We start from the raw sequence: 12,302 nt of genomic DNA on the forward strand, positions 1-12,302 counted from the left end.
TCCCCACCTACTCCACCTATCCTGACCCAAATCTTGGCCACCTTGGGCCCACTGTCCTGCCCGTCCCCGCAAATATAAATATTTCTGTGAAGGACCCTGGTCCGGCTTTGTTTATATCCCGCGATTAGCATCCTTACAGATGGCGCCGCAACAGGGACTAGGCAGGATTTTCAGGACTTCAAGAACATCGATATTCATCGTGGATTAAAGCTCCACAGGTTTGGAACGGATAGGAATAGTAGGAGTGAGGTTAGGGACGAAGTAGTGGAGCAGCACGCGGGTGGCATAGGGCCATATTTCCGGGGTGCATGGACATCCGTAGAAGTACAGTCGTATACGTCGTAGCCAACGCCGTCGCCTTTAGGAGATGTAGGTTTACCCATCTCTCTCGGACGCCATGGGTTTATATATGGCATATAAGGCCGACGACTACCAGCATCAAAAACAGTGGCCATCGAGTGATCAACATCAACGGTTATCCTCCGAAAAAAAAAGAGAAAATAGTTGCCATCGAACGATAAACACCAACGGTCGTCCTCTGAAAAAAACAGTCGCCCTCGAGCGGTCAACATTAACGGTCACCTTTGAAAAAGGACAACGCGACTCAGCTAAGCAGAATCAAAAAGGACCCTCCAGGATACCAACGCAGGACTACTCACGATACCCACAAGGATAATAATAATAAACAATTACTTGCTCTTGCTACGCTCTTGTGACCGATCCGTTAGCCACCGAACGCGAGTGCACCCGAGGCCGACTCGGCCGGTTTTCTCAAACGATTTCTCGAACATTATATCGTCGGATATAGCGACATGGGAGTCACATGGATCTCCCATCGAAAGAAGCATGAGCTGGAAAAAAACAGGTCTCCGGCCTAGCTTTAGCTTTAGTATATATAATTATTTATTCCAACAATATCAGATAACTTAACTTAAACAACAAACAAACTGTATTTTTTCTGTCAACGATTCATTCTACGATCTAACCATACAGAACAAAATATGCTTAAAAAAAAAAAAAATGGAAGCCATCCTTCTAAAACTTGGCTTAGAACAGAGTGGTACAATTGAGGAGCAACGAGCCCTTTAACCTGAACACTCTGAAGCGGTCCTGACCCAACTCGGGAAGATGGAACTCAAATACGAATAGTCAAATATAACCACTGTCGCCGCTCCCACCCGAAATGGATAAACCCAGTGGTAGTCAAACACTCACGATTCCACGAAGTACCTTACCTTCGGCTCGGAAGTCGGAAGGTAACACATCGTATCGAGAGGAAGTATCTACCCCAGCGTCTTACTATCAGCGGTCTCGAAGGTAAAACCTGAACCGAGGCGCGCCGAGAATTCTTACTAACGGTTGGATAACGAGATCCGCACACGCTACCAAAGGACCAATGAGTCATTTAAGGAATATCTGGTGGACCTACGACTCCAAATGCAACGCGCAGGATTCACAGCAGAGCAGGAGATAGAACGCATTTACGAGAATATGCTTCCCAAATCACAGATGTTCACACGTCGACAGGATTTCAAGACTTTGGCCGAGTTAACACTAGTTGTTAAATACGAAGTCGCACGCAGCCCCGGAGTACGAACATTCCGTGGGCATACAACCGGCGGAACCTAACACACACACCAACCGACGACCTCAGCGAACAACATGAACGCGAGCTAAACGGCAAACGTTAGCGCGCCACAGCTGGTACAACAAAATCCTCCAGTCGACGTCACACGCCGGACTCCACCCGTAAACCACAGTAACCAGCCTTAGCCATTTCCGCCCACGGGGCGTTACAACGTACACACTGCCTGCAGCAACTGCGGACAGAAGGGAATGTCACAATCCCAGAACCATGTTCTGCTGGGATTGTGGCCAACAGGGCATTCGCAGATTGCTGCAGAAACCAGACGCCGGGAAACGGGCAAGCGCCTCGAGTATCAGCGAACTGACCATCGCGATCCAACAGGATCATAGCCGTATTCGGGCAGAGGTCACGGTCAAGGGACAACCTCTCATCGCCACTTTCGATACGGGGGCCTCGCATAACTTTAAAAGCGAGTGCCTTGCCAGACGATTTGAAGACGAAAGGAACCTCCAAGCCGTGCATTCCCATATCAAGACGCACCCGCCGAGGGAACAAGCTGTCGTGAAGACGCCCCCGCTGAGGGGACAAGCCGCCTCGAAGGCGCACACATCAATGGACGGACGCACTCAAAAGCCGGCAAACGGGCGCATCCACATGCCGCCACACTGGCGCATCCAAAAGCCACCACATGAACGCACCGATGCAGGTCACACCCGCAGGTCCTAGAACAGCACCGAGGTGGATTGGAGCTTTGCCCGCCACCGAGTCCTTGGCCATCCTACGAAACCCTTTTCCCAGGAAAGCGAGACGAGTTAGGTCCCAGGATCCAGAACCAGTTGCAACTACAAGCATTTCCTCATACGCCACGCTCCAGTGACCACGATGAACCCTGGGTAGGACAGTTCCACGAGTAAGAGCTTTCTTAGTTTGATATTCTTGGCATCTCTTGGCATCTCCCACATTGCCAAACACAGCATCGTCATGCGTAACGTCAAGCCAATTAAGCAGAGATATCACCCACGGAATCATGCAATGAGAGCCGTCATCGATAAGCAGATTGACGAGCTAATCCGTGATGGTAGGAACGAACCATCCAAAAGTCCCTATAGCGCGTCGATCATCATCGCCGCTAAGAAAAACGGAGACGTCCGGATGTACGTAGACTACCGGCAGCTGAACGAAAGCTCAATCTCTGACGCATATCCTGTACCGAGACTTCACCATATTTTGGATCTCAAGAATGGATACTGGCAGATACCAGTAGCTTCTGCTAGCCGCGAATGCACAGCATTTACCGTCCCCGGCCGTGGATTATTTCAATGGAAAGTGATTCCTTTCGGCATACACTCGGCCACGATAACTTTTCAACGTGCCCTCGACACTGTCATCGGCCCTGACATGAAGCCACATGCCTTCGAGTATTTGGATGGCATCATAGTAATCGGAACCACACTGCAGGAACACGTCCCGAATCTACTCGAAGTATTCAGACGCCTGAGGAACGCGAACCTCTGTCTGAACCGGGACAAGTGGAAATTCCTTCAATACGAATGTCTTGCGATAGTGTGGGCTATTCGCAAGATGCTATGCTACATGGAAGGGTACAGATTCGAGGTACTAACCGACCCATTCGAGGTACTCACCCCACGGGCCGGATCGCTCGGTGGGCGTTGGAATTACCACAGTTCCAGTACGACATCGACTATCGCCGTTGATCCCACAACTTGGTTTGCCGATGCCCTGTCGCGCCAACCACTCTTAACCGTTCAATAATCGCAGGTGCAGGACATCAACTGCAAATGGATCAATAAGATGCTTCGCCGGATTCAGCAGGAAGATGCCAAGTATCCCGACTACCGCGAGGAGAATGCACACCTATGCCGCCTTGATCCCGCCTGAAGAGTGAAGCTAGCAGTTACACGGCATCTTCAAAGTTGCTCGCGATAACGCCAAACGTGCCTTCGCCGAGCAAGTCCGGCACTATAACTTACGACAAATAGAATGGAGACCAACACTGGGTTCTCTAGTTCTCGTGCGCCGGCACGAATTATTTAATGCTGTCAAAGGGTTTGCTGCCAAGCTAGCAGCCAAGTATGACGGGCCTTATCAGGTCGTCAAATTCCTCTCGCCGAATATAGTTCGGCCAAAGGATCCAGCTACTCACGCTCCCGTACAGCCAGCATCAACAATCTGAAGCCGTATCATTAACACGATGACAGTGACAGCGATAACGAACATGAGCGCATGCTTGGAGCCGAGAAGACACTCACCGAGGAGGACTTGACGATATCTGCACTTGTGCCCTGACCAAGGATACCAGGGCGTAATGGGGGTCACTTGCTTGCGAGCGCACCCGCCCAACGTCCCCACCCCCCACGGGGCACCGGGGTCCCTTCGGGTAGCCACTATGGCTACCCAGGCTTGCCAGATCGGCCGAAAAGCAGGACCGATCTTACCCAGAGGAGGAAAAATCGATAAACAACGATAAAAATTGCATTCGATCCCGCCACGCGGCAATACGAATTCTAAGGACCGACAACGTGGAAGCCAGCAGAAAACCGAACAAAACCAAGCGATGAAACAAAGGAACAGGCGATCGCCACTGCCCCCGATAGCCATCGTGGCACCCCGGGTCAACACTAGGGCGACGCCAAACAGCAACCAGCACCAGCGACAGGACAGACTGCCCCAGCACCAGCGGCCGGATTCGCCAGGCCGGCCCTAGCACCAACCAGCTCCTCAGCTCCTCATCCGCCATCGACGACCCCCGCATTGAGACAGGTCCCGAGGACGAAACCATCAGAAATTGCGACGACGAGCCTTCTCGCGCGGTTTCGCAACGCACTCTGCTGCTACAGTCCCTCAGCCCCATGCAGTGGGAAGAACCGCAGGGCGAGGACACGTTGCTGCGGTCATCCAGCCAGGATGACAGTCGGTCATTACCCACACCGATGGCCCCTTACAGCCCCCTCTCGGCCGACTGGTTCGCCAACAGCGAGCGGACGCGACCCTACGCGGAGGGAACCGCGGCGGGGCCACTAAAAAAAGGACGCCAGAGCTTCGTACCAGCCAAGGGCGAGAACGCCGGAGCAGCATAGGAGGGCAGCCGGGGCCTCTCTGCCCGCCGATAGAAGAGTCGGGTTTTGATAGAGCAAGAGGACGGACGTACCTCAAAGAGTTGGTTTCGGATATTGCAAGAGGACGGACGTGCTTCGAGGAGTCGGCTTTAGATGGAGCAAGAGGATTGAGGTGCCTGGAGGAGTCAGAGTCCTTGGTGTTACGCAAGACCAGAACACGTAGGCCAACGCGGGCGGAGGCCGCACAGACGACGCTTCCCATTGGGTCCACCACCGTGGATAGGTGGGCCCCATGGGGATCAAGAAAAGGAAGTGGTAAGCTGGGCCTCGGTGCCCATTCCCCGCGCGGGACCCCATTGGCATGGGAAAGTGTAGGGATAAGATAGAGTAGGGTTGCCTTAGTAAGGAAATACTTCCCGAGTAAGGAAACTCCCGCCCGGGAACGGTGTCCGTGGAGGACTCTGGTCCGGCATTGCTTATACCCTGGCCCGTGATTAGCTTTCTTACAGTAGAAAATGTTCCATTCTTCTACCTGCGAATAACCGAGCTAAGCAAAGAACAAAAAAATTATTGTGTACGAATTCCGCGTATAAAGAAGACATGGTAGATTTTCGAGTGTGTCTCTTTCCACCGCATATTTTTGAATATTGTGTCTGACATTGTGGTGGTAAAAAACGGCAATCGCATATTAGTAGCACCACCACCGCATTTTAAGCAAGTATACATATAGTGCTCGAATCATGCACCGCTGCTGATCTCTGGTATTCGACAGAAAATTTCCCAAGGATTCCCGAACTTGCAACCACACTAATTTTTGGCTTTTTTAAGAAGATATGACTTTCAGGTTTTTTTACACAACTTTACTTTAAATGATAGATACAGATACTGTAAGCCAAACTTAAACAGGACTTGGTTCGCAGATAACGGCTACCTTCTAGATTTTCAACTTTTTTCTGTCTAAAGTAAACTAAAACTTCTAAAGCTGCCAAAAGTCGCCGATCACACGACTTCGCGTTTATCCTTCCTGTAATCAGTAAATTAATATTGATAATTTGCGTTCAGACTAATAACTGTAATAATTTTTGGATTGTTCCTATGGCAGCTATATGATATAGTAGTCCGATTTTCAAACAATTTAACACAAAATTTTAGAATAATATAAAACGACTATTTAGGTTTATTAATTTTTTTTCTTTATTTTCCGATCGGTCCTATGGCAGATATATGATATAGTCGTCCGATCCAGCCCATTCCGACATATATACGAACGAGAGTATATAGTAGACTAACTAACTTAGTTTCATTTAGATAGCTTCAAAACTAAGAGACTAGTTTGTGTAGGAACGGACAGACGGTCAGACGGACATGGCAAGATCGACTCAGCTGTTGATGCTGATTAAGAATATATACTTAAAATGGTCGGAGGAGACTCCTTCATTACATTGCAAATTTCTCCTGAAATTATAATACCCTGCAAGGGTATAAAAACCGAAAAAAGCATGCAAGCGGGTCAATGCTTACCATAGAGCGCAACTGCTTCGTAGCGAAAATACTTTAAATCGTTTAATGTTTTTTTGTATCTGTTCTGCCTCTGGGACATGTATAATCGGAAAATACATAGAATCAAATATTTATAGACCAGAAATGCTTATTCTATTAAAAATTTCTTAATAAGGGTTTATTTTATGAGTTTTTTAAATTAGTAACTTGAGATTCAACTAAGATCAACTGGAAAGTCCATTAATTCGAGTGTGTTAAAAAGAACATTGGTTAACATAGATTACATATGTCTGAAAGTTATGATGGAAGCTCTATAATATACGAAGAGAACTCGAAAAGATTTGTAGTTTTTGATCTTCGCTAAATAATGCCATCTTGACATGGAGAAATAACTGAAATACAAAGGTGCTCCAAACGGGGAGTTATTACGTTTTCGGAAAGTTTTGGTATGGCCGACATTTCAGAGACTTTACTTGTTGGCAATTGTTGGAATAAAAAACAATTTCTATACAGTAAGGGGAAAGTGGGAGGTTTCTAAGGATAAGGTAAATAATTTTACAAGGAGGTTGCACAGGTCGTCGGCAGAGTACCAGAGCACACAGCAAGAAATATCGTTTGGACCTGGCGAACAAACTGGCTTAACAAAATGCAGATCTTAAAGGAGAGAGCTTTTGTTAAACTAGGAGTGAAAATTAAGTTCGATTTGGGTATGACGTAAAAATAATTCTGATTTAAATACGTCGTATTTAAGTAAGTTGTTTGAAAAAACTGCGAAAAAAGATTATTTTTTATGGTAGTATTTTGAAATGAAAGCAAGAAGGATTTGTTTTAGGATTTCGTTTAATGTTAACCAAATTAAAAAAACAGTTTTGGGTTCTGTGAGAACTGGACCCTGCAACGAGTCAAATAGTTTTTATAACACTGCGCATTCAGAACCTCAAAGTTGGACCGCGCCAATAAATAGGTGGACAAGGCAGTTTTTTGGTTCGTTTATATTTGTCTAGAGGTGACACAACTCTTTGTTAAACCAAGAAGGCTTATTCGAGATTGATGGATAAAAAATGATGCAGTAAAAAATGAATTCATGGCATGGTAACAAACTCCCACGGCACCAGCGAAGTCAGTGCACATGTGTAGATCGGACCAATTAATTTAGGAAATAACATTATTCACCCATTCAAAGTCCGTCTTGCAAAAACAGTCGTTTTTTTTGTCTGGACGTTCAGATATATTCTGTAAGTCAGTCCCAATATCGAGAGTCACATCGAAAGAAAGATGATAGGGATCATTAATAAAACAAAAGATAAGTGACAAATTAGTTGGTAAAAGAATTAACAATGTAGTGATGTTGAAGGGTATTGGTATTGGCGGTATGTGTAGCACATTGCAAATTCTTAGCAACGTAAAAATTAACCAACATTGTACTGAAGTTTTGTTTCATGTTTTGGATAATACGTATTTGAAGAATGACATTATTATTGGTCGAGAAGTACTGTCCCCTGGATTTAATGTTATAATATCACCAGGGAAATTCGAAATTATTAGATCAAAAACTGTAAGCTATTGTTCAAATGATAAGCAATTTTGTGAATTAAATACTGATCTTGTTGGAGAAGATAAAGATAAATTACAAGATTTATTGGAAAAATATTCAAAATCTTTTATTAAAGAACGGCACTCATCGTTTGTGTGTTGATTACCGCGAATTAAATTCTAATACAGTTGCAGATAGATATCCCTTGCTCATCATATCAGACCAGATAGCCAGACTTTATGGAGCGAAATATTTTACATGTTTAGAAATGGCAAGTGGGTATTACCAAATTCCCATGCACAAAGAATCGGTAGAGTGTACAGCATTTGTCACTCCAGACGGGCAATATGAATTTTTAGCAATGCTTTTTGGTGTCAGAAACGCACCTTCAGTATTTCAACGCACAGTCATGCAGGCACTTGGAGACCTTTCAAATACGTTTGTTGTCGTTTATATGGATGGACGAAATGGTGTCTGCTGCAACAAAAAGTGAGGCTTTGGAAAAGTTGCAAATTACTCTTGATTGTCTCACGAAAGCTGAATTCTCATTCAATATAAAAAAAATGTTCTTTCCTTAAGTCAACAGTTCAATATCTAGGATATGAAGTGAGTGCAGGTGAAATCGGTCCGAATTCGCTTAAAGATACACCGTTAACTACCTTGCCACCTCCTAAGTCAGTTTTTGCCTTACGCCAATTTATTGGATTAGCGTCTTATTTCAGGCAATTTATGCAAGGATTTCCCTGTTTTATGAAACCGTTTTACCTTTTAACTTCGGAGAAGAATGATTTTGTTTGGAGATCGGAACATGAAGAAATTAGACAGAAAGTTATTTCTATTCTAACACAAAAGCCAGTCCTAGTAATTTTTGATCCGCACCATCCATCAGGAAGGCCAAGATAAAGGTCTTCTTGGCCGAGCCGGACGAGATATTGGAGGAGGTCGATGACACCAACAAACTGTTGGACGACATGGACATCGACGACAAATCTCCAAACACCACCCCCACCAACATCGAAGTCGAAAATCGTGCAGATTAATCTGAAGCGCTTCTCGCACGCTTTAGCTAATCTCACGATCCTTCTAAGGGAGAGGGATATCGACATCGGTTTGATACAGGAGCCTTGGACCAGGTATGGCCAAGTCGCTGGACTAAGGATCCAAGGATATTCACTACTGTGCACAAACTCGAATGGTAGGTCGAGAGCTTGCATAGTAATTAAGAATCAATTTAATGCTTTTCTCTGTCCCAATCTCAGCACACCTGAACCAGCAGTGGCCAGATTCGTGGCGGCGGATGGGAGCGAAGTAACCATAGCATCGGCATACATGGCCGAGGACGAGCCGGCCCCGGCTGAGCCGGTAGTCAAGCTACTCCAATGGGCCGAAATAATGAAGACGACCCTGGTGCTCGGGTGTGATGCGAGTGCGAGGCACACGCTCTGAGGGAGTTCACTCTTTGATAGTATCATTTGTAGAAACGTTACGGTATGTAATAAGGGTAATACGCCGACCTTCAACTTTCCAAGCACGGAAAATTTTCAAGGTTGGGAAAAGGTGTTAGATTTCATTTTGCAAATAGAACAGAATAATTACAAAATCGAGAACTGGAGGGTATCGACATAACACTCCTTCTCAGACCATAGGTATATTTTCTTTGAAATAACGACACCAGTTAATAAACAGGTACCAAGAAGAAACCCCCGTAACACGGATTGGAACAATTTCAGCGAAATTGACCAATCTAAAGTAAACCGCAGGAGGATCAAGACTATATCCCCTGCAAAGGCACTCGACAAGGAGGTGGAGGACTTAACAAATATTCTGAACAATGCCTTTAAAGAGACTTGTAAGCTAACATTCTCGAAGAAGCAATACCCACCGTGGTGGACAAAGGAACTAAAAGCTAGCTCAGAAAGAGCACGAGAAAGTCCTTCAACAACAGCTATGTAACCCGGGAATGGGATCCATACAAAGAAGCACAAAAAACTTACAATAGGCAGTATATAAGGCCAAGAATAAGTCCTGGAAAAACTACTGCGAAGCATTAGAAGGCATAAAGGACACGGCGAGAGTAAGCAAAAAAAAAAAAACAGAGCAGACGGCTCTGCTACGACGACAATTGAGGAGTCACTAGAGCTACTAGTTGACACCCACTTTTCTGGAAGCCTAAGAGTGAGATCGGAACCCGAGGAGTGAACGAACACTCAAATGGATACACCTACGGCAGACATCATTACCACTGTGGCAATAGATTCTTTCGATAAGTATAAAAGCCCGGGCCCAGACGGCTTAATACCGGCAATGCTACAATCAGCCAAGGATAGCATTTGCAAATGGCTAAAAGCCATTTACGAAGCTTGTATAAAACTGACGCACATCCCACTCCTGAGGAGGGAGGCAAAAGTCATATTTATACCGAAACTGGGCAGAAGGGTGCATATCCTAGCAAAGGATTATAGATCGATAAGTCTCACCTTCTTCGCCCTGAAGACACTAGAGAGGCTCCTGGACGCCCACATCCGAGAGTCTCTAGAAGGGCATCAACTCTCGGATGCGCAGCATGCGTACCGCAAAGGAAAGTCAACGGAAACAGCTCTACAAGTAGTTGTACATCACGTTGAGAAGACATTACAACACAAGCAATATACGATGGTCGCCTTCCTAGACATCTAAGCCGCGTTCAATTACGTGAACCCCGACTCGATCCTGGGCTCCCTCAACTTGTTAGGTATTGAGAGAGGCATCAGAGAGAACTTATGCTCTTCACACGTAGAACTAAGATACCACCCTTCAACATGCCCAGTTTTAACGGCATGGAGCTAAAACTAGCGGAGCGAGCAAAGTATCTAGGATTAATTCTGGATAAAAAGCTCTCATGGAAAGAAAACATTGGCGAAAGAGTAAGGAAAGCAAGCATTGCATTCTATTCTTGCAGGAAAATGTTTGGGAACAAATGGGGACTGCACCCAAAGATAATTATATGGCTCTATACAGCAGTGGTACGGCCAATACTAACATATGGAGCCCTAGTATGGTGGCCGGAACTAACTAGGGCAGTCGAACTTTCCTTAAGGCGGGACCTCAGGGGCAACAGAGTGCGAATCTTCTCAGATAGCCAAGCGGCTATAAAATCCCTAGCTGCCGTGAAAACGAATAGTGGCAGAATTCAAGAAGTGCGTTAATGGACTTGCTGACAAAAATAAGGTACAAGTAACATGGGCACCGGGACACAACGAGATTCAAGGAAACGAGAAGGCAAACGAACTAGCCCTTGCAGGCTCGGCAGGGCTAAGTACAGACTTCGAATTACCGATCTCCAGAAACGCGATCCAGACAAGGATCCATGACCACTTTAAGCAGATAGCTAACAAAGAATGGCTGGTACTGATAGTGATTACCAACAACAAACAGAGGGAATGGATCAAAAAGGAGCTTAGCTCTAATTGGAGGCCCTATATCGGGCCTCACCACTGTAACCTACCTACCATGTCCCAGAGTGCAATGATGGTGGTAAACGAATGTCTCATGTTGACTGCTTTTCAAGGAATCTGCCTTCAGTTGAGTTGACTTGCAAAATTCCAGAAAAACGAGTTAATTTGGCAGATTCTAAAATTGTTAATATGGTAATTAAATTTAAAAAAAATTCTCTTGCTGAGTACATTGCTAAAACTTACGAGTTGAGAGCAGGAATATTATATCGAAAAATCCAACGAAATGGTGGAACTCTTTATCAATTGTTCCTCGATCATTTAGATGGTCCGTAATAAATCAGATCCATGAGTCCATTATGCATTTGGGATGGGAGAAGACCTTAGATAAGGCCTATGACTATTACTGGTTCGATAACAAGTCCAAGTACATTCGGAAGTTCGTTAAGAACTGTATTACGTTTAAAATGTCAAAGTCTTCTTCGGGTAAAGTTCAAGTAAGTCTTTATCCAATACCAAAAGTAAGTACACCTTAGCACACCATTCACATCGACATAACTGGGAAGTTGAGTGGCAAGTCTGATTAAAAAGAGTAAATCATTGTTCAGATGGATACCTTTATTAAATTTGTTTATTTAACCCACACGCTTAAAATTGATGCTGAAAATTGCATAAATGCTGTCACGTCGGCTATTTCTCTGTTTGGAGTATCAAACCGCATGATAGCGGATCAAGGCAGATGTTTCGCCAGCACAAGATTAAGTGAGTTTTGTTCACAACAAAAAATTAAATTGCATTTGATTGCGACAGGTGCAAGTAGAGTGAATGGACAAGTTGAAAACATTATGAGCACCTTAAATAACTTACTAGCTGCCGTTGAAACTAGCAATCGATCTTGGCACAATGTCTTAGGTGAAGTTCAATTAGCTTTGAACTGTACGGTTAGTCGAGTGACAAAGGCAAGCCCTTTAGAATTGTTTATCGGTAAAGTTGCCCCCCCGTTGTGATTGCTTCCAACCTGCGATATGGTGGAAGACGTGGACTTGGCTGAAGTGAGAGCACGAGCAGGTCAAAATATTTTAGCTGCGGCAGCATATAACAAGGAATAATTTGATATAAACAAGGCTAAAATTGTTGGATGCAAGGTTGGAGGTTACGTATTGTTAAAAAAT

Source organism: Drosophila serrata, unplaced genomic scaffold (genome assembly GCF_035046125.1).
Source record: "Drosophila serrata isolate PLE 108 unplaced genomic scaffold, ASM3504612v1 contig_261, whole genome shotgun sequence".
In the NCBI taxonomy this organism is placed as follows: domain Eukaryota; kingdom Metazoa; phylum Arthropoda; class Insecta; order Diptera; family Drosophilidae; genus Drosophila; species Drosophila serrata.